The sequence below is a fragment of the Lipotes vexillifer genome, unplaced genomic scaffold (genome assembly GCF_000442215.2).
Source record: "Lipotes vexillifer unplaced genomic scaffold, Lipotes_vexillifer_v1.1 scaffold189, whole genome shotgun sequence".
Classification (NCBI taxonomy): domain Eukaryota; kingdom Metazoa; phylum Chordata; class Mammalia; order Artiodactyla; family Lipotidae; genus Lipotes; species Lipotes vexillifer.
Window position 1 is genome coordinate 1,558,427 of NW_006785816.1, and position 22,550 is coordinate 1,580,976.

The following is a 22,550-nucleotide window of genomic DNA, read 5'->3' on the forward strand; positions in this document are numbered from 1 at the left end:
GGCACGTGGGATCCTCCCAGACCGGGGCACGAACCCGTGTCCCCTGCACCGGCAGGCGGACTCTCAACTACTGCGCCACCGGGGAAGCCCGAGAGTGAAGTTTTAAGGAAGAATTTTTAACTGTGTCAGATGAAGAGAGAGTGAATACTTCAAGGATTCACTGAATGTGGCAATTGGAATGTCTTTGGTAACCCTTAGGTAGGAATGAACACACAGTATATGAAGAATAAGTCTCAGTAATTTGCATCACCCATTTCAGTAAATGGCGCCACCATCCATCTAACTGCTCAACCCAGAAACCTAGGATCCGCCCTTGATAATGCCCTATCCTTCACTCCCCACATCCAATCAGTTCTCCCATCTCCAAAATACTTCTAGGAATTAACCACTTCTTTTTTTTTTTTTTTCTCTCACTCACTTTTTTTCTATCTGTGGTCCACTCCTAGCATTTTAGTCGAAATCACTGTCATTTCTTGCCTGTGATACTGTGATAGCCTCCCAGCTGGTCTCCCCATTTTCCCCTCTTGCCTCTTTTTAGTCCGTTCTTCACACAACTGCAAGAATGACTTTATAAAAATGCAAATCAGATCATGTTGCTTTCTCATTTAAAATTCTTAATGGCTTCCCGTTGCACTCTGAATGACATCCCAACTTCTCCCCATGGCCTATAGTTGTCTGTGTGATCTGGTTTCTGCCCGCCTCTCTGACTTCAACTTGTGCCCCTTGCTCACTATATTCGAGCCATGCTGCCATCTTTCTGCTCTTAGACACTCATTCCCACCCCAGGTCCTTTGCACTTGCTTTTCCTGCTGCCTGGTGTGCTCTTTCCCCAAAACTGCCCAGAGCTGTCTCCTTTTCATCAGTGAGGCCTTAGCTTAAATGTCACTTCCTCAGAGAGGCCTTCTCCAACCACCCTATCCAGCGGGGTCCGCTGTTATCATTTCTTGGCCCTTTATGTCCTTATTGTAATTCCTCACTATTTGGTGGTTCTTCTCTTTTCTCCTCCACTAGAATCCAGGACAGAGATAGTGTTGGTCTTGTTTATAGAAGTACCCCTAGTGTTTAGCGTAGTGGATATGCTAGATACTAATAAATATTTATTAAATGGCAAGGAGGCGTAGGCGTGTCTTGATAACAGTTTGTTAGTAGTTTGCCACACGTAGTTAGGATTTAGCCTGGCACATAGTAGGTATTTTTAGCCTGGCACATAGTAGGTATCCAAGAAATGTTTGTTGAAAGAAGGAATATTTTTATACATTATCTGATAATTATCACTCAGTACTGTTTCCTATTTCTTCAGAAATGTATGGAATGAATTAACATTCTTCCACTTTAAGCACTATAGTTTTGGAATTACTACTTATTATATACCAAAATTGTTTTATCATGTTTGTTACAGTATCTAAGTGTTTTATCAATAAAACTTTTATATTTTTTGATGCTTGTTGACCAAATGTAGACTTCAAGTACTACCCCCGTAATTGAAAGGCCACTAATCTAATTACCACTTCCCACAGCCTTTTACTCCTTATTTACTAGTTGAGATAATAAAACAAAAACATAGTTTTTTTGTTTTTTTTTAATATTCTACCACTCATTTTTACCCTAACTCCAGGGTATTCACTAGGCTCAGAAGCTGCCAAAAAAAGAAATAAAGACACTATTAAGTGAAAGAGAGATATATGTGAAAAGTATATAAAATGCAAATTTGTGTTTTCACAAAGTCTTTATTCACTTATTCAACCAAATGAACACCTACTGGGTGCCAGGCATTGTTTTAGGTACCGTGGATGCAGCAGGGAGCCTAGATTCTAGTGGGAGGTGACAGACTATTCAAATAAAATAATGAACACCAAAGGACAGTTTAAATTCCTGACAGTCACCACATTTAAGATATTCACCTATTGTGAAAGGTTGCAGTAAGAAGAAAAAAGGAAAAGAGGGAGAGGGAGAGGGAATACTATTGGCATTACAAAATAGATGTTTTTTTTAACTTACAAACGATCCATTGTGGGATTTTATTAATGGTTGCTCTTTCTTACTGAGTTTAAAATGTGATTTAATTGGGTAAAACATAAGGCTTCCCTGGTGGCGCAGTGGTTGACAGTCCGCCTACCGATGCAGGGGACACGGGTTCGTGCCCCGGTCCGGGAAGATCCCACATATCGCGGAGCGGCTGGGCCCGTGAGCCATGGCCGCTGAGCCTGCGCGTCAGGAGCCTGTGCTCCGCCAACGGGAGAAGCCACAGTGAGAGGCCCGCGTACTGCAAAAAAAACCCAAAAACCAAAACATAATATACAGAGTTTTTCAGAAATATTGCTGCCTCCCCTCCACCTAGTTAATGCTGGTCTACCTGCTAAATATTTCTCTCATTCCTTTCTATCACCACTGAGGCTGATTTAGTGCAGCCATAATCACATTTCTCCTGGATGATTAGAATCTTTTAACTGGAGCCCAGTTGTGTTTTTATTGAATTGTATCTTTACCTGAGAATTTGGATTCTCTGTGTAGGACGTGCATCTCACGTGTACCTAAACCTTGCAAAGATTTTAATCTTGCTAAGACCATTGGTGTCATTTTAAAAAAGAGAATAAATGGTTTGCTTTGACATGGAATTCATTCTAGGTTAGTTTGGTCTTTAGCCTCCATCAAAGGAAGTTTAATTATTAGAAGAACTAAAAGCATTACCTGAGGCCTCAAGTATCAGATGGCTCTGGGTCTCAATCCCTAAGGCTGGTGAGAAAGGAAGGCTCCATGTATCTTGAGTGATAGTCCTTGCTTCCTTTTCCGCTGTTTGCCAAGTGCTTGACATTAGCAATGCCCTAGAGTCTAGACCAAAGTCATTGGAATTTTGGATGCTAAGAAGGCAGAGGTCAGTTGGCTTTGTGACCATTTGTAGTGCCTGAATTGAGAAATTGCAATTGTCTCCTGGGACCTTTATATCGTTGCCCTTAAACCTCTTTATTTATTTATTATCTTTTTGAATGCATGTGGGCTGCTGTAATTTTTTATTCACTTATAATTTGCCCTTGGTCCCATTAGGCCTTTATGAAAAGGATAATTTCATTGATAAATTCTTCTTCTGTGATTTATTCTTTTTTTTTCCCCTTCCAAATTCAAAGTCTCTTTAGAAATTGTGATCCTTTGTAATACCTTTGATCTACTGTCAGGGCCTGTGGCTTGAATAGTTTTCTAACCACTGTGATGTGTTGTACCCAGTTCCTAGGTTTAACTAATTGGCATTAGAGAGGCAGTGTGTCTTTGTTGAGCCTGAGTTATTTATTATTATAGATAAGATTGCCCCTTAGAATGAAATCCCTGACTTGAGTTTTGTTAGTACTGTGCTGTAACCAGCTGAGCAAATGCCAATGAATTTGCAATGAACATTTTCTATACTGAGACTCTGATAGTCTACTTTGGGATCTGGGGAGTTCGTTATGTACAATTTAAAACGGTTTTAAAAATGCTTTTATCAGAATTAAGAAATGTCCTCTTTTCTCTCCAAATGTTCAAGAACCCAGTGTGCAGTTATGTAAGTTTAACGTAATCCTGTGCTTCTTCCAGATAACACTTTAAAAGGTGAAGGTGCTATATTGTAGACTAAGCTTCAGTAAGAACTTATATGACCCTGTGCCAGACAGTTTCCTACAGTTACTCACATCCAGGTCATAATTGCTATTTACCTTCCTCTGAAGAGTGTTACTAGGAAACATAAGCAAAGGACTCAGCTTCCTAAGAGAAAAATGTGTTAAAATGCAAATATTTGAAAACTCCTAAATGGTAAGAAGGGCAGAGAGAAAGTGAGTGAGTAGTTAGGGAGAAGTTTTGAATTAATTAACTCACATTTTATCTATCTATCTGTCTAGATATAGATACAGATTATATATATATATATATATTTATCTTTATATATATCTTTTTCTTTTCAGGCAGGTATAACTTAGAAGTTTGGATCTAAAACTAGGTTCATGTTATTTCTTTTGTTCTGCCCTCATTTATTGAGTGTGTACCATGTGCCAGGCCTTTGCTAATCAATTTATATCCATTATCTCATCTTCTTACAACTCTGTGTGATAATTATTATTTTTATTAATTTTACAGATGAGGAAACTAAGAATCAGACAGGTTGTGTAACTTGTGCAAAATCGCATAGCTAATATATGGTAGAGTTGGGACTCAAAACTCCAAAGCATATACTTGCAACCACTCTGCATTGTTAATAGAATTTCTCCTTCAAAGTTTCTAACCACTTTTTCGGAGGCTTCCAGGATGTCTTAAATATTTGCAAAGAGTCTTTTAACTGTCCCAGGGCATCCACCAATGTCCTCGTCTCTGTGGTCATGTTTGTGCTGAGAACCCCATGCCTTGTTGCTGCTGGCTCCACCCTAGAGGGATGCAGCTGCGCGTTGAAGCCCTCCTCACTAATGATGCAAAATCGTGCTCTGACTGCTCTTCAGGGATTGTTAAGGGTGTGGTTCTTGTAGTTTCTCACTCTGATACTGCTCCCTCTGGCGAGGACACAGCATGAATCCATTTATCCAAGTGTCTGACACCATACGAAGCTCAGAAAGGTTCCTTGCCCTTCATCAGGAAGCACTACATGTTGACAAGCCGCTGAATCTTCCCTCTTCACTTGGGCTGAGTTCTCCCTGAAGGCTGTGCAGATCCTTCTGCAGTAAGACTCCTGGCAGGCTTGCCCTACAGGATGTCCAGACAGGCTCAGGGTGTTCAAACCAGAGGCTTCTCACCGGCCGCCTTTCCCTGGCCCCTCCACCCCATTGGAAGAGGTTCTGTAGCCTTGCTGCCTTGCTGCCTACCTTGAGCAGAAGTTCCAGCCCTTGTCTCTTAACTAGTAGGGACTTTCAGTCTTGATCACTTTCAGCTGTTTGGAATTTAATTCCTCCCTCCCCCACCACCCCCAGTGACTGCAAGTATAGAAGAACCCCAGTAAGGCTTGCTGAACTTTATACACTAGAGAAATTAGAAAATATTTCAGTAATAAGCAGAGGTGATGCTGATTTGTATATGGATTTCAGAACAGAAAATGCTGAGGGGCAATTTCTCATTCTCATTTCAAATTATAGGTCCACAGTCTTTTACCAGCAATTCCAAAATCCCAAAAGCTCTGAAACTGAAAGTTTTTTCCTAAGTTTGATACAAACTTTTTTTTTTTTAATTTATTTATTTTTGGCTGCGTTGGGCATTTGTTGCTCCGTGCAGGCTTTTTTTAGTTGCGGCGAGTGGGCTTAGTTGCTCCGTGGCATGTGGGATCTTCCCGGACCAGGGCTACGAACCTGTATCCCCTGCATTGGCAGGCGGATTCTTAACCACCGTTGTCACCAGGGAAGTCCCAGTACAAACTCTTGGCTGCAAAATTTGACCTGAACTAATGAGAGACTATTTTCAATCGTGATCCACTTGGTAAGACCAATTATATGTTTCAATACAGAAATACTTACGTGTTTGTTTATGGGATGCTGCCCTATACCCGGCTGGGGCTGTTATATAATATATAGTATATGCATTGTATTAATTTTCTGAAATCTGAAAAATTCTACCTTCTGGAACACATCTAATACATAAAGCTAATGGCTTGCCACTTAATCGCCTTTAATCTCCTTTCTTAATTTATGCTACTTTGGACTTGGCCTCCTCTTTATTCAAGGGGTTCTAGATCTGTAAACTGGCGCAAGTCTGGGAATTGACGGAGGAGATGTGACTTTTTGTTTTTATGATTCAAGTTAGACTTTTGTTCATGTGACCTAGAACTTTTCTGCTTATATAGATCAAGTAAGAGTTTAGTTGGCTGCCCATCTATATCACTTCCAGGAGCACTGTGATTAACTAACCAGCATTGCATGTCCCTGTGAGTCAGACTATTCTGGTTGCTGCTTTCCCTCTGCTGTCCATTATGGTAACTCTACTTGCCTTGCCTTTGACAGCTGAGTGCTGCCACTTCCCCTGGCACTCCAGGATCCAATTCCTTCCATTGCATTTAGGAAGCATCACATCAGTGTTAACAATTCCCTCTGTAAGTTCTGGCTTACAGAGAAGAGTGGTCCCAGGGCTCTTCAGAGATGCTGGGGCTCCTGTCACAAATTTATTTCTCATAGTTATGCTGAAAGGCATGTCTTCTGGACCTTCCCAGGGTGGATGATTGTGTCTTAAATGACAAATCCACTCTAACTTTCCAATCTTCCTGAACCTTCATTAAATCCCTTCCCCTAGGGACTTCCCTGGTAGCGCAGTAGTTGGGAATTCACCTGCCAGTGCAGGGGACACGGGTTCGAGCCCTGGTCTGGGAAGATCCCTCATGCCATGGAGCAACTAAGCCCATGCGCCACAACTACTGAACCCACGTGCCACAACTACTGACACCACGTGTCACAACTACTGACGCCTGCATGCCTAGAGCCCGTGCTCCACAACAAGAGAAGCCACTGCGATGAGAAGCCCACGCAGTGCAATGAAGAGTAGCCCCCGCTCGCCACAACTAGAGAAAGCCTGCACGCAGCAACAAAGACCCAATGCAGCCAAAATAAATAAATAAAGTAATTAATTTAAAAAAAATCCTTTCCTCTACATTAAGCCAAGGCAGGTCTGGCATTCCAAGTTCATTTACCGTGGGCCACTGTGGGTCCATGTTTTAGCCAAGGAACCAAAACAAACTGTTAGAGCTCTTTCTAACGCCCTGAGTTGTGGTATTAAATGCAGAATATCTATTTAATGGGCTCTTATCGATCTATTTGGCCTGATTCAACTTTATGTTCCTTCCACCATTATCCCACATGCTTACTATCCATTCCACACATATTCCCTGATTTCTGTCTGTGTGAATCAGAAAAATCAAGTAGTTGTTTTGGAGTGTAGTGCATCTCCTCATGGGTCACACTTTGTACCTGTAGGGGCCTTCTATGACTTGAGTCTAGTGATAAGTCTAGAATCAAAGAGTGGGACGGGTGGTTGAGACAATCAGCAGTGTCTTTCAAGGCAGCTGCCTCAGGGGAGGCCATTAAGGTTTCCTTCAGCAAAGCAGGGTTAATCTCAGGCTGAGGTCTGCTTCTACTGGCAGAGAAGGCTCTGATATTTCGGGATTCAATGTCCCCAGCTTTATCAGGGTCTTCCCAACAGGGTCCCCACTCCTTCTCAGTCAGTGCCCTCACTTTAACAGTAGACACCTGTGAAGTTGGGGATTCAAATTGCTTTGTAATTCAGCCAGTCTCAGGATGAAATTCTGGATTTGATTTTTAGCAGTCTCAGCCCTGTGGCTGTAGGAGATAAGGGTCCCTTTCAGGGTAGACATAGAAGTTTTCTGGTCATTTATGAACACTTGAGCTGGGAATTTGAATCCTTGAGCTCATCCTTTCCCCACTTTGTCTAGTGACTTTAGGAGCAATTCACCAATATCATTATCCTCATTAGTTTGACAAAAATGTTCAAAGGTGTTATATACATGGTCATCCAGAACCTTGCCTTTTGTAAGTGTTTTTGGTTAGGAGTATTCACTGGTGATGCTTTGCATATCTCTGTGGCCACATTGTGCCACAGGGCTATCAGTGCTCTCTTTACTACTGGAAATAGTCATTAGTGCCTTTATCAGTGCTCTCTTTACTACTGGAATAGTCATTAGTGCCTTTAAGTCTCATCAGAGTGGAGAGCCAGTTCCAGAAACCCCAGAACCAATTCAGAAAACTCATCCTTAAGATTCTCTTCTTCCAGAACCATTCTTGGTACCAAAATCTGTATTAGTCAGAATTCTCCACAGGACCAGAACCAGCAGGATAAATGGATGGATGGATGGATGGATGGATAGCTAGCTAGCTAGCTAGCTGGATAGATAGATAGATAGATAGAGAGATAGATAGATAGATAGATAGATATTTTAAGGAAATGACTCACACAGCGGTGGAGACTTTGCAAGTCTAAAATCTGCAGGGTAGGCTGGCAGGCTGGAAATTTAAGGAAGTGGTATAGTTGGAGTCTAAAGGCAGAGTCTGCTGGTAGAATTCTTTCTCATAGAAGTCAGTCTTTGTTTTTTTAAGACCTTCAGCTGATTGGATGAGGCTCACCTAACACTAGGGAGGATAATCTGCTTTGCTCAGAGTCTGCCAAATTCAATGGTAGTCTCATCCAAAACCACACCTTCATAGAAACATCCACAATAGTCTTTCAACAAAGATTATTGGTCCAGCTGGTGGCCCAGCCAAGTTGACACATAAAATTAACCGCCACACCAGTAATGAATTATAAAAGATAAGCCATAAGTGGAGATCTCAAATTGTTGATTTCCCTTGATTGTAAACAGTTCTCTCCCTTGCTCTAGTTTAGCACTTCCTGTTCACACCTCAGGTCAGTGTGATCTTACTTATGCCTCCTCTCACCTAGTTGACACTTTGATAAAGGTCCCTGAGGTTGCCAAACCAACTGACCTATCAATATTTCAAGTCTTCTCTTTCTGGACTATTTTGCTTCCTCGACATTTCTGACCACCTTGATCTTTTTTCCTTTGTCTTTGTGACATTACTTGTGATTCTCTTCCCTCTTCCCTGTCTGCTCCAAGCATCCTCCCTCTGCCTGTGCCCCGACATTGATTTTAAGGTTCTGCTCTCAGCCATCTGCTAGTCTCATCACGTGCTCATCTTTGGTGACCTTGTCCAATGTTGTTCTTTTTACTGCAATTCACATCTGGCAGGTAAGGCATTCGATAAAGATTTGTTAAATAAATGGTGACTCCCAAATATATCTCCTGTGGTCTGAACTGCAGACTTACCCACTGCCCATATCCATTTGAAGGTCTAGAGGCACCTCAAACTTTGTACGTTCAAAACTCCACTCCATGTATCTCTCCTTTCCAAACTCTGCCTCTCCTTCACTCCAGTGGCCATTATTCTTGTCGTTTCCCACTGTCCCATTTGCCTCTCTCTCAGACAAGAACTTGGACATCATCTTAGAATCCTTCCTTTCCCTCACCCCACCTCCACGGGTTTAATCAGAGCCCTGACAATGTTTACCTTCTATTTCTGAATCCACCCCTTGTTTTCCATTGCACTTGGACAAGTGCCAATCTTTCTAAGTCCAGATGACTGCGAGAGCATCCTATCTGGTCTCCCTCATGCTAGTCAAGTTCCACTCAGGTCCACCCTCCCAGTTGTTGCCAGAGGGATCTCTCATGGGCAGCCTTAATTGTACTACCCTCTGCCAAGGCCCTCCATCCCTTCCCATAGTCTCCAGGGTAAGCTCAGGTCCTTAGCTTGCTTCATGTGTTCTGCCCTGTCACCTGCCATTCCCTTCCTTGCGCTTTATTGATTGTTTGCAACATTTCTGCATGGTTCGCTATTTTGTCTCCTTGATTTTCTGTATGGTATGTTCACTCTCCCTCCTGATTACCCTTCTCCCTATTTATTTACTTGGCTACCCCTATTTAGCCTTCCTATCTCAAGTGCAAGCTCATCTGGCAGATATTCTGAGGCAAGGCCAAGTGCCCTGCCTCTAAGCTTCTGCTCTGTCACGTCATCTGAGATTATCTTTTTATATGATTGTTTCTCTAAATGCAGAACTGTGCCTTATTCATCTTTAGGTCTCCAGTACTTAGCACACTACCTGGAACGTGGTAAGTGTTTAGTAGATATTAGGTGAACTGTTGAATTGAACCCCATGTAGGAACTATAAACATTAGAGCAGAGATTGAGTGAAAATAAGGAGGTTGGTCCTTCTGGAACTTGGAATCTCAAGATCCAGGGAGCAGTCAGATGTCAGTTTTGTAGTTCAGACATTGGATTTGACAGTGATATGGCTCAGGGGGGAAACTGTCTAACCAAGCTCTCAAGGGCATTGTATCTAGTAAGAACATCATGTCAGCTTATTGATTTTCAGTGAGCATTATAAATGCTGGGGTGCTAGAATGTTTAAGTGGATTGAGTTGTTAATGTATTTTTCTCCCTGTCCAAAGACAGACTGTCCTCACAAGATTGCCCAGGGATTATGGGATCAACTCAATGGATGTCTGTTGAATGACCATGATGGCTATGATCGTCAAGCCATGATAGCCTGAAACACCCCTCTCTCCATGGTAGGCATGTAACTGGCAGATACGTGGGATTGGTTAAATCGTCCTCTTCACTGGAGAATGCTGTCACATACCGACAATGACACTTTAGACATGAGGAGACAGCCTAGAAACCTTCATTGGAAACCTTGATAGTTTCCTGCGTCTTGAGAGTTTTCCTAGACAGAGAGCCTATTGTATAGAGTGGATTCTCTCTACAGATGACTAACATCATCTATTGAGTGTTGATACTTTCAAAATTCGTAGACCTTCCTTTTTTTTTTCTTTAAGTAATCAGTTCTATACCAGATTTCAAGGTATATAATATACTAATGTTGAATGGGAAGAACGTTAGACTTATGAGTCAGAGTACACAAAAGTGAACACAAACACAGTGAACACTCATGTCAATTACCAGTGCAATGGCACAAGACAAAATGAGCATACAACCGCTAATCCCATTATTTGCTGGTCTCCATTGCTGTAGTTTGTATTCTCCCTACTGTTAATAGCTGAAAATACATTATCTCTTCACTGCATGTTTATTCTTTCTCGATTCTTCCACTAGAGTATAAATCTCCACTAAGGCCCAGAAAGTGCCTGGGACATAGTGGGAACCCAGTAAGTGTTTGTTGAATATATTTGTTGGGGGTGGGCAGAGTGTTGCTATAGTACTTTATTAAAGTTTGTTAGTTGAAAGTTTTGAAATAAAAGAGCTTTTTGAACTTTTAAATAAAACTCTCTAAAACTCTTAAGGTATAATTTACCTTATACAACTGTGGAAACTGAGCTCTGGAATTCTCAGTAGGTGCTGCCTTCCCATAAGCCTTGCCATGACACCCTAAGAAGCCCCAGGGAGCCCACTAAGCAGCTGTATACCCGGGGAATGCAGCCAGAGAACTTGTTTGTCCCTTACTCTCAGAGAGTATCTGGATTTACCCTTTCATTCTTCGTATCCCCGTTGACCACAGGCACCTGTGGGAGGTCCCTGGGTGCATGCTGTCTCTTGAGGAGTTGTTTCTTACTACCGAGAACATCTCCTACCGTGGCCATCTCTCTTACCCTTTTGTCTTCTCTGAGCCTCGTCATCACCAGAAAATGCACCAACTCCAAAATCTCATCCTACTCTTCAGTGTGACCTCCTTCTTACAGTCTCACTGCAGCACTTTCTGGAACTGATTAGGATGTATGATTCCTTCCAACTCTCTTATTTACATTAGTCACTTCCCTTCTGCTCCTCTCTCTGTCTCCAGCGTGGAGGCCATGGTCCATTGTTGTAATCACTCCCTTTCAAATACTCCTACTTCCCTTGCCCTTCTGTCCCTCCATTGTAATCAGCTGGCCAACCCCCAACCCTGTCATCTCTTTTCATCTCCTCAAGGATCTGTTGCTTTAGTCATTGCCTCTCTTTGGATCTTTCTTAGTACAATAAAAACAAGTTCTAGAATTTCTAATCTTTAAAAGGCCTTTCTTGGTCCCACAGTCTCCTTAGCTACATTTCTGAAAAGTTGTCTGTACTCCTGTCTTTGTGCACATCTCTGCCCTTCCCACCCGTTCTCGCAGGCTGCCCCCTCCACACTGCTGAAACTTCTCACGTCAGGGTCACCAGTGCACCCCAAGTTGCCAAACACTCTAGATCCTTTTCTGTAGTCATCGTCTGAGACCCCCTGCCATTCCTCTTTTCTTTCCTGACACCCCATTCTCTAGTTTTCTTCCCCTCTCACAATCTGCTCCCTTTCATCCACCTTTGGCAGGGTCTTCCTTCTCTCCACACCTGCCCTTACAGGGTCTGGTGTTCCTCCAGACTTAGGCCTGACCCTCATCTTTCACTACAAAATTTTCTGAGGTGATGGCATTTTCTTCTGTGGTTTTCAGTGCTGTACCACCTGCATGCTGGTAACTTCAGAAATTTATGCACAGCCCAGACCTCTGAGTTTCAGACCTGCGTATCCAGTTCCCTACTTGACTCCATTTGGAGGTCTCATAGGCATCGCAAACATAACATTTCCAAAAGTGCAGGTTGGTTTCTATTCCCTCTCCCCAGTTAAATCTCTAGCTCTGTAAGCACTTTATTTATTCAGTTGCTCAGGCCAGAAACTCAGGAGTTATTCTTGGTGTATTCTTTTTCTTCATTCCCGTATTAAGCTATCAGCAAGAAATCCTGTTGGTTGTCCATTTCTCTTTCCATCTTCTCTCCTCCGGTCCAGGTCACCACTGTTCTATCCCAGAACTATTGCGGTAACTTCTTAATGAATTTCCCTCCTGCTGCCCACATTCCCCTCCATTAGAACTATTTTAAAGTGCATGTCATTTTCCTGAAACGTTTTAAAACCTGTTGGTCTGATCAAATTATTCTTGTTTCCATAATGTCAAAAGCCTGGAATATAAGCATAAGAGTATATTGCTTAATTGTAGTATTATGGGCAGATATATTAATCGTAACTTTCAAATGAAAAAGATACTATCCAACTTTCACAATAAATATACATGGATTGCCTTAAGGAATTTTGGTAAGGAGTCTGTTGTCAGTCTACCATAGTCATAATAGTTTCATTTTGTAACTAGAGCACAAACTCTAGATATGTCATTTTCTAGGTGGTGGTGATAGTGGTAAGTTTAAACCAACGTGTACTATGTTTGATGTGGTAGAGAGTTGTAAATGTGATACAGGGATGTCTTTTTTAACTCATTCAGTTGATAGGTTTGTTGATAGGGTTTATCACTCAAAATCAGACACTTTGTGAGAACGTTCTGCAGATCTTTTTATGGCTGTTGGAGCCAGCTTCATAGGCAGGCAATCAGCACAGTCGCGCAGGACCTCGCACTCAAAGGACCTTATAACCAGCTTGGGCTTTACTGCTCTGAGGCCACCGTCTTGAAAGTCTTAATAATTTTATCTTTGAATGTGTACTTTGTAAGTGAAGTCTGATGAGGCAGTGGGGTGTGCGTGGGACTCAGAGCCTGAGCTCACATGGAAGCTTGCCTCCTGCAGCCTCCTTGCCTCCCAGGGATGGGTTTTTGGCCCACTGCTCTCCAGCCCCAGGTGCCTTGGGGTGGTATCCTTGGGGGGAGCAGCATGGTGACCATTCCCTTACCCCTGGGCTGGCAACACCCTGGTGAGTTTGGTGGGCAACTCAGTAGTGTCCTCTTACCCTCCTGATCCAAGTACCAAGGCCTTCCCCACCCCTATCATGGGCCCTGCAAATTGTGTAGCTCCTGGCTGTGTAGGGTGACTGTTAGCAAGCACTGTGGGAAGTTTCTGGACTAAAATCATATTGCTTATGCTTTGTGGTCTGGAGTTGGCAGTGTGACCAATCATTTGCACTTTATACTGGAGCAATCCCAAAGTCATTCTCTAAGAGAAGTGCTGCTTTGCTTGCCAGGGGCATTCCCATGGCTCACCTCCCACCCATGGGCGAGATGGCCACAGATCTAGGCGAGAGGTTTGATTTGGCACCTCAGTTTTTACAGTCAACCTGCTTTGTTCTTTGATCTGTCAAGAATGTGGATCTACCTTTGGTAATCAACACAGGCCCACACTGGCAAAGAATATAACAGGAAATGTTTCGCCAAACAACTTTTATCAGGAGCCCAGTTAAGGGAAGTGATATTTGTAGAGGATTGTTCAAGTGATATGCAGTCCATTTATTTCTGTAGCTGTTCCATGTCCTGTCCTTGGTTTAGCTTTGTCCTTGGACAGTCATGCTCTGGATCCTTACACAGTTGCTTTCTTTGAATCCTGTTGCGGTGTAATGTCATCAGCATTTTTTTAAGGGGTGTCAGGAGAGCCTGCTTTATAAAACTCACTGTTGCACTGCTCCAAGTTGTTCTTGAAGACGTGCCCCCTGCATTACTCAGGGTGCCCTACAGAAGGTATATGAGAAATCTTTCCTGGAGATGGTGGCCAGGAAAAACTTTGTTTTAGCCAGTATATAGACCATATCTCCTGCATATATGTGTTCTGTTACCCTACCCTCAACGTTGATCTTTTAATGGATATTATCCTGATTCCATGTTTTATTTAATATTTAATATTTAATATTTATTTATGTTCATACGTATTTTTAGGAAGCCACATCAACTCCTTCGTATAACTAGGCAGAGTATAAATAAATGAAAGTAACGATGCCTTTGGCTTCCAGTAGTCAAGTCATAGTGTTTTATTTTCCATTGCTCTGATTCCGGTTAACTTGGCCTCTGTCTCTGGGCTCTGCATGAACAACTGTTGACCATTATTTACTTAGAGATTTCTTTAGAACACCTTCCATTTCAAAAAAAAGTAGATCTCATGGAGGCAGAATGGGCAGCCTTTCTGTCCTCTGCTTTCAGCACTGTTTACACCATTCTCAAAGCTAGCCAATCCACTAGCATTGCTGTGTACCACTGGGGATCCTGACACTGTGAAAGTGCTTGGACTGTGGGAATGACCTCTGCCCTCAAGGTGCTTAGAGTCCATTTGGAGAGATAACTAATATGCATGAAGTAAATGGGACTGACATTTTTAGACTCCTTACTAATGCAATAGTTTTTCAGAGAAAAGAGGCTATTGTCTATTTTGATAGATACTTTTTATAGTCCAGAAGCATCACATTGCACAAATGCACCTAAATGCACCTAAATTTTTTGCAGCTGCTTATTTATTTATCAAATAGACATATGGAGCTTATCATAGGCCAGGTACTCTAATAAGCCCTTTATAAATATTAACTCATTTCATTTCCATAATAACCCTATGAGGTAGATACTGTTATTAGAGTACATTTATAGTAGTAGCAGCTGAAGCACCAACAAGTTTTTGCCCAAGGTTGTTATTTCATTATTCCTTGTTATTTCAGATAGCTCTCTGGCTGCTATCGTTGCAGACCACAGAGCCACACTGGTGGTTTCCCAGGAAACATTGTAGATATCTTGTAAAACACTTACCTTACTAGGGGGAGAATTTTTGAAGTGTAAGATAAATAAGATCCATTAGACAGTATATCTGAATGAAACCAAGAGGTTTTCTTTGTTTGTTTTTTGTGTTTTGGCCACACGGCTTGCGGGATGTTAGTTCCCCAACCAGGGATCGAACCCGGTCCCACGGCACCAAAAGTGCCAAGTCCTAACCACTGGACCGCCAGGGAATTCCCCCCCAAGAGTTCTGTAAGAACTTACACATCTACAGATGGGTTTTCCCACTTCCTCCCTCTGAAATAAGTTTACATATAGGCCTTAATAAAAGTCCTTATTATGGCTACTTTACAATAGTGGGTGAACATTTGTATCCATTTATATCATTAAATTTATTTATTTTACATGGGGAGAGAAATCATAACAGAATAATATATGCTGCCATCAATTCAAGAATAAATATTGCTGTGATCACTCCACAGAGGTGAGATGGACACCACAGCCCCACACCCCATATTTGGTTCAGATATAAGAATTGATTATGCCACATATGTACCAAGAAGGTATGAAGAGATTTGTTAGTCATGTAATAAGGCTTTCTGGGAAGGGCAGGGCAGGCTTCTCAAGCTGGTCCAAAAGTGGCTTGAAAGAACAGGGAAATAAGTCTGGCTTTGCTTTTATTTTGATTAGATGATGGGGCCTGAGGTCAGAGCTCCCATCTGTGCTTCGGGCCAGGGCTTGGTTTTAGCTTCACATCTGCCCCAAAGGAGGGATCACCTGGGTTTTCTTATCAGCTTCCCCTCGGGAAAGGGGATTGGAACAGCTTGAAAGCTGTCAGCGGACATCAGATTCTCTATTACAAATATATTTTTAAGTGCTTATCGTTGTTTATATTGTGGGGCAAAAATGTTGTCTCTGTACTAAGTAAACACCGTTAATCTAATGTTGCAAATGGAAGATTCAGCACATTCTGTTAAGAATGTTTTTGGAACCCCGGATACAAGGGCATATCCTGTGTATCTTTCAAAAACACTGAAAAATTTAACATCTCCAATATGTGTGGGTTAACAATGATGCTGAAGGGCTTCCCTGGTGGCGCAGTGGTTAAGAATCCGCCTGCCAATGCAGGGGACACGGGTTCGAGCCCTGGTCCGGGAATATGCCACGTGCCATGGAGCTACTGAGCCTGTGCTCTGGAGCCCGTGAACCACAACTACTGAGCCCGTGCGTTACAACTACTGAAGCCCACGCACCTAGAGCCCCGTGCTCCGCAACAAGAGAAGCCACCACAATGAGAAGCCCCCACCACAACGAAGAGTAGCCCCCGCTTGCTGCAACTAGAGAAAGCCTGCACACAGCAACGAAGACCCAACGCAGCCAAAAATGAATAAATAAAATAAATAAAAAAAAAACAGTGATGCTGAAATATTGGGTATTGCCTGAGTCACTGTGGGCAAAGAAGCTTTTTTTTTTTTTAAGTATTTTATTTTATTATTTTTTTAAATTTTATTTATTTATTTTTGGCTGTGTTGGGTCTTTGTTTCTGTGTGAGGGCTTTCTCTAGTTGTGTTGAGGGGGGGCCAATCTTCATCGCGGTGCGCGGGTCTCTCACTATCGTGGCCTCTCTTGTTGCGGAGCACAGGCTCCAGACGCGTAGGCTCAGTAGTTGTGGCTCACGGGCCTAGTTGCTCCGCGGCATGTGGGATCTTCCCAGACCAGGGTTCGAACCTGTGTCCCCTGCATTAGCAGGCAGATTCTCAACCACTGGGCCACCAGGGAAGCCCAGAACCTTTTTTTTTTTAATCTTTATTTTTATGGCATTAATGATTTCTAAGTTTTATCACATTCTTTTTGTATTTCATTAGACAGATCCTTAATAAATAGGAACTCTTTTTTAACTGATTTTTTTTAAAAATTTACCTGTATACAATATTTAAAGGTTACTTTCCATTTACAGTTATTACAAAATATTGGCTGTATTCCCTGTGTCATCCTTGAGTTTATCTTACACCCAATAGTTTGTACCTCCCACTCCGCCACCCCTGTGTGCCCCTCCCCGCCTCCTCACTGGTAACCACTATATCTGTGAGTCTGCTTATTTTTTGTTATGTTCACTAGTTTGTTATTGTTATATTTTTTAGATTCCACATACAAGTGATATCATACAGTATTGATTTTTTTTCTGTCTGACTTATTTCACTTAGCATAGTGCTCTCCAGGTCCACCCATGTTGGTGCAAATGGCCAAATTTCGTTCTTTTTTATGGCTACGTAGTATTCCGGTGTCTGTGTGTGTGCGCGCACGAGTATGTATCTCACATCTCTATTATCCATTCGTCTGTTGATGGACACTTAGGTTGTTTCCATGTCTTGGCAATTGTAAATAATGTTTCTATGAACATTGGGGTGCATGCATGTTTTTGAATTAGTGTTTTGGGGTTTTTTCGGATATATATCCAGGAGTGGAATTGCTGGGTCATATGGAAGGGAGGTTGAGAAACCTCCATACTGTTCTCCACAGTGGCTGCACCAACTTACATTCCCACCAACAGTGTAGGAGGGTTCCCTTTTCTCCACATCCTTGCCAACATTTGTTATTTGTAGACGTTTTGATAATAGCAATTCTGACAGGTGTGACATGATATCTCATTGTGGTTTTGATTTGCATTTCTCTAATAATTAGCGATGTTGAGCATCTTTTCATGTGCCTGTTGGCCATCTGCGTTTCTTCTTTGGCAAAATGTCAGGAACTCTTATTTTTAAATTTAAATAAGGTGGACTCTTATTTTACACTGCATATCTTGGGTTTTAGGTTCTGAGCTAATTATTGGGAAGAAACAAATGTGAGTAAAATCCAAAATCTTAGATGCCAAAGGTCTGGGAGAGACTGGGAAGCAATTTACCTATAACAATCAAGAGATGTGTTATAGGTAAACAGACAGATGGAAGACAACACCTTTACCGTTGAGCTTTGTGGTTTACTACATTTTTAAAATTTGAAGACAGTTTTATACATTTTAATATCTCTGACATTGGGATGTACTTTACATTCACTGGTGAGTCAGAGCCAGCATTTTTATTTCCCGGTGACACATAAAATAATGTTTCTCGTCATCAGTGGTGTCTTCAAGTTTATGAAAAATCCTAATTTTTTAAATTACTTTATAAGTCTTTTTAATATAAATTCATTGAAACTTCAGAAAAAATATCCACGATTAGACCCCAAGTTAGGGGAGCCTTTACAGAGGTGATTATCTTGGAGTTGCCTTGAAGGAAGCACAGGCATTGACCCAGTTTGAGTGAGTGAGTTAGTGGAGGTGGCATTCCAGACCAAAAGAGTAGCATGTATAAAGCATATTGTTGTTAAAGAGTGTAGTGTGTTGGGGAAAGGGCTAGAAGTTTGATGTGGCAGAAATGTAGGATCTGGGGTGAGATTGGGAGAGTGATAAACTGGCCACAATGGTAACCTGCAGCCAGGCTTTGAAGGGCTTTGTGTGCCCTGCTACAGAGTGGAGCTGTATTGACACAGCCGTGCAGCTCTCGGCATCATCAAGGGGGTGTGTGGCATTGACAATAATAGTAGAAGAGCGTGGATAAAGCAATATATCAGATAAGATCGACAGTACAGAACTCTCCAAAGTACAGAACTACACTGTGATTCCAGCTGGACAGTGTGGAATTAAGTGGGAGAACTTCTTTATCAAGCGGGGCTATTTCCTTCTGCCCCTGTTGTGAGTGGAGTTGGGGTTCATTGTCCTGTTTTGGAAACCTGTTTCTGCACTAGTAGCTCTATGGCAACGCTGGTGAAAAATAGAGAATGGCTTTCAGGGGGCAGTTTTAATCCACTCGGTTGGAAATTTAGGAGTGGAGCATGTAGGAAATAGTGTGTCGAAACAGTTTTTGACTTTTTCCTAAGGGTCATTTATTCTTAAATTTATTCCTAAATTAAGGGTCATTTATTAGTCTTAATTTCCTCTAAAGTATAGGTCTGGTAGAGGGAGGTTTTATAATAAATTTTTTTTAAATAGGTTTTTTGCTCCTTTTTTTTTTTCTTTTAAAACATGTTTGGGAATTGGATCCAATATAGAAGAAATCTGTTCAGTTTGGGTTTCCAAATAAAAGAGGTACAGAAAATTACTTCATCAAAGAGCTACTGAGACATAAAGAGTTAGAAGACCAAAAGGGAAAAGTTAACGGAAGCAGAATTAAACAGTATAGAAAAGGAAACTGTACTGATTTTTCTGTTACTTCAGGCTAATTTCAGTAACTCATTACCGTCTACAGCCCCCAAGTGTATTGTTTTGCATAGAGCTTTGCATTGTCAAACCAGTGGAAGGACCTAGTCTGTGAAAAACATTTTCTAATTTCATTTGATTTCTAACTAAAAATTTTGAATAGTACTATGTTGGCATAGTTCAAAAGTTTAAAAAGAGTACATAATGAAAAATCTTCCTCTGTCTCCAGTCCGCTGGCGGAGGAAGCTAATGTTAGTTTTCTAACATTGTATCTTTCCAGAGATACGTTATGGAGATGTGAGCAAATCTGTAAGTGGTAGTATCCCATACATTATTGCTCAACAGCTTGCTTTTTTTTTTTTTTAAACAGAAGCTTTACTGAGAGACAGTTTGCATACTATGAAATTCACCCTTTTAAAGCATAGAATTCAATGTTTTTTAGTAATTCACAGAATAGTACAGCCACCACTACTACCCAGTTTTAGAATGCTCATTACGCCATAATGAAACCCTGTATTCATGAGTGGGGTCAGTCCCCATTTCCCTCTGCCCACAGCCCCCAGAGTCTGCTTCCTGTCGCTATGGGTTTGCCTGTTCTGGAAATTTTGTGTAAGTGGAATCACATAGTATGAGGCCTTTTGTATCCAACTTTCACTTACCATGTTTTCAAGGTTCATCTGTGACATAGCATGTATCGATATGTTATTTCTTTCTATGTCTAAAATATATTCCATTGTATGGATGTGCCACACTTCGTTTATCCACTCATCAGTTGATGGGCATGTTTTCAGTTCTCTTGGATATATACTTAGGAGTAGAACTGCTAACTCATATGGTAACCCTACGTTTAACCATCGGAGGAACTGCCAGTCTGTTTTCCCAAGGGCTGTGCTACTTTACGTTCCCGCGTGCGATGTAGAGTTCTAACTTCTCCACATCCCAGCTGATACTTGTTAGAGTGTTTTTGAATAGCCAGCCTAGTGGGTGTGAAGTGGTATCTCACTGTGGTTTCATTCGCCTTTCCCTAATGATTAGTAACGTGTGAGCCACCTTTTCATTTGCTTATTGGTCATTTGTATATCTTCTTTTGAAGAAATATCTATTCAAGTCCTTTGCTCATCTTTTAATTAGTTTGTCTTTTTATTGTTGAATTATAAGGATTACTTGTATATTTTGGATACAAGTCCCTTAATAGATAGATGATTTGCGAATATTTTCTCCCATTCTGTGGGTTGACTTTCTTGATGGTATCCTTTGAGGCACAGAGGTTTTTAAATTTTGATCAAGTCCAGTTTACCTGTTGTTTCTTTTGTTGCTCATGCTTTTGATATCATACCTAAAAACTATGTTGTCTTCAAAGAATTTTATAGTTTTAGCTCTTACATAATGTCAGTGTACATTTTGAGTTAATTTTTGTATATGGTGTGTCTACCTTTTGCTTTTTTCATTTAATGATACGTCTTGGAGATCATTTCATATCAGCACTAAAGAACTTCCTCATTCTTTCTTATAATACCAGGGTTTTCCACTGTACAGATATATCAAATTTATTTAAGCAGTCTCTCCCCGTTGATGGAAATTTACATAAACATTTGGGTTTGGAAATTATTTCAAAATGTACTGTGGCTTGAAACGTTCTTTTATACCAGCCTCCTCAAAATGGCAGTTTCGACCATTTGACAGACTTTTTGTTCTAAGCAATTCTTTTTTTTTGATGTTGGGGGTAGGAGTTTATTAATTAATTTATTTATTTTTGCTGTGTTGGGTCTTCGTTTCTGTGCGAGGGCTTTCTCTAGCTGTGGAAAGCGGGGGCCACTCTTCACCGCGGTGCGCGGGCCTCTCACTATTGCGGCCTCTCTTGTTGCGGAGCACAGGCTCCGGACGCGCAGGCTCAGCGGCCATGGCTCACGGGCCCAGCCGCTCCGCGGCATGTGGGATCCTCCCAGACCAGGGCTCGAACCCGTGTCCCCTGCATTAGCAGGCAGATTCTCAACCACTGCACCACCAGGGAAGCCCTCTAAGCAATTCTTGCCATCCAGAAGCCTTTGAGTAAATGCCAGTCCTCTGGGGAGAATGACCCCAAGGAATTATTTCAAGAACTTTCTGTCCATTAGATGTTTACAGTAAGTCAGGAGGCAGAAGATTCTTTCAGTTATCTGAAAATATCTGTAAAAATACTTTTGGAGGAACAAGGTGCTCTAAAATTTTGTTGTACATTTTAAACTATAGTCAGTTACAGATGACTTAGTAGCATGTGTCCTCCTTTTACTGTTTTGTGGCATTGTTGTCTCTTGCGTATGTGAATGTAAGTGGGTAAAAATCTAAACTTTGGGCGATTCTGCCAGCCACTCAGTAAGCGATAGAGTACCCAGAGATTTTGAAACGTGGGTTTTTTTTAAAATAAAGAAGAAAGTTAGGGGAAAATCTTGAAATACACCAACATTTTGATAATCTGCAGAGGCTTATCTGGCCACTGGAAAGTAAGCAAAGAAAAGGCCAAGGGACAGCTAAGATTAATATGGCAAAGTCCATTCCTTCTAGTCCTTTGTCTTACTTGTAACACAGTTCTTTTTTTAATTAAAAAATTTTTTTTATTGAAGTATAGTTGATTTACAGCATTGTGCCAATCTCTGCTGTACAGCAAAGTGACTCAAGTTTTACACATACATACTTTTTTTATTTTTTTTAATATTTATTTATTTGGCTGCATCGGATCTTTCGTTGCGGCACGTGGGCTCTTTGTTGCGGCGGTGTGTGGGCTTCTCTTTGTGGTGCACGAGCTCAAGAGCACACAGGCTTAGTTGCCCTGCAGCCTGTGGGATCTTAGTTCCCCCACCAGGGATCAAACCTGCATCCCTTGCATTGGCAGACAGATTCTTAACCACTGGACCACCAGGGAAGTCCCTACATTCTTTTTTTTTTTTTTTTTTTTTTCCTTGCGTTATGTGGGCCTCTCACTGTTGTGGCCTCTCCCGCTTGCGGAGCACAGGCTCCGGACGCGCAGGCTCAGCGGCCATGGCTCACGGGCCCAGCCGCTCCGCGGCATGTGGGATCTTCCCGAAACGGGGCACGAACCCGCGTCCTCTGCATCGGCAGGCGGACTCTCAAGCACTGCGCCACCAGGGAAGCCCCATTCTTTTTTAATATTCTTTTCCATTATGGTTTATCCCAGGAGATTGGATATAGTTCCCTGTACTATACAGTAGGACCTTGTTGTTTATCCATTCCAAATATAATAGTTTGCATCTACCAACCCCCAATTCCCAGTCCATCCCTCTCCCTCCCCCCTCCCACCTCCCCTTTGGCAGCCACAAGTCTGATCTCAGCGTAACACAGTTTTTTATTAAGAGACTGTTTCCTCTTATTTATACACTGATCAAA

The 22,550-nt window shown here is 41.8% G+C and overlaps 1 protein-coding gene across 2 annotated transcripts in view; it reads left to right on the top strand.

Moving 5' to 3' along the window:
- MPZL1 (myelin protein zero like 1) overlaps positions 1-22,550 on the top strand; it is a 60,069-nt gene that overhangs the window by 3,951 nt on the left and 33,568 nt on the right. The window lies entirely within an intron of this gene.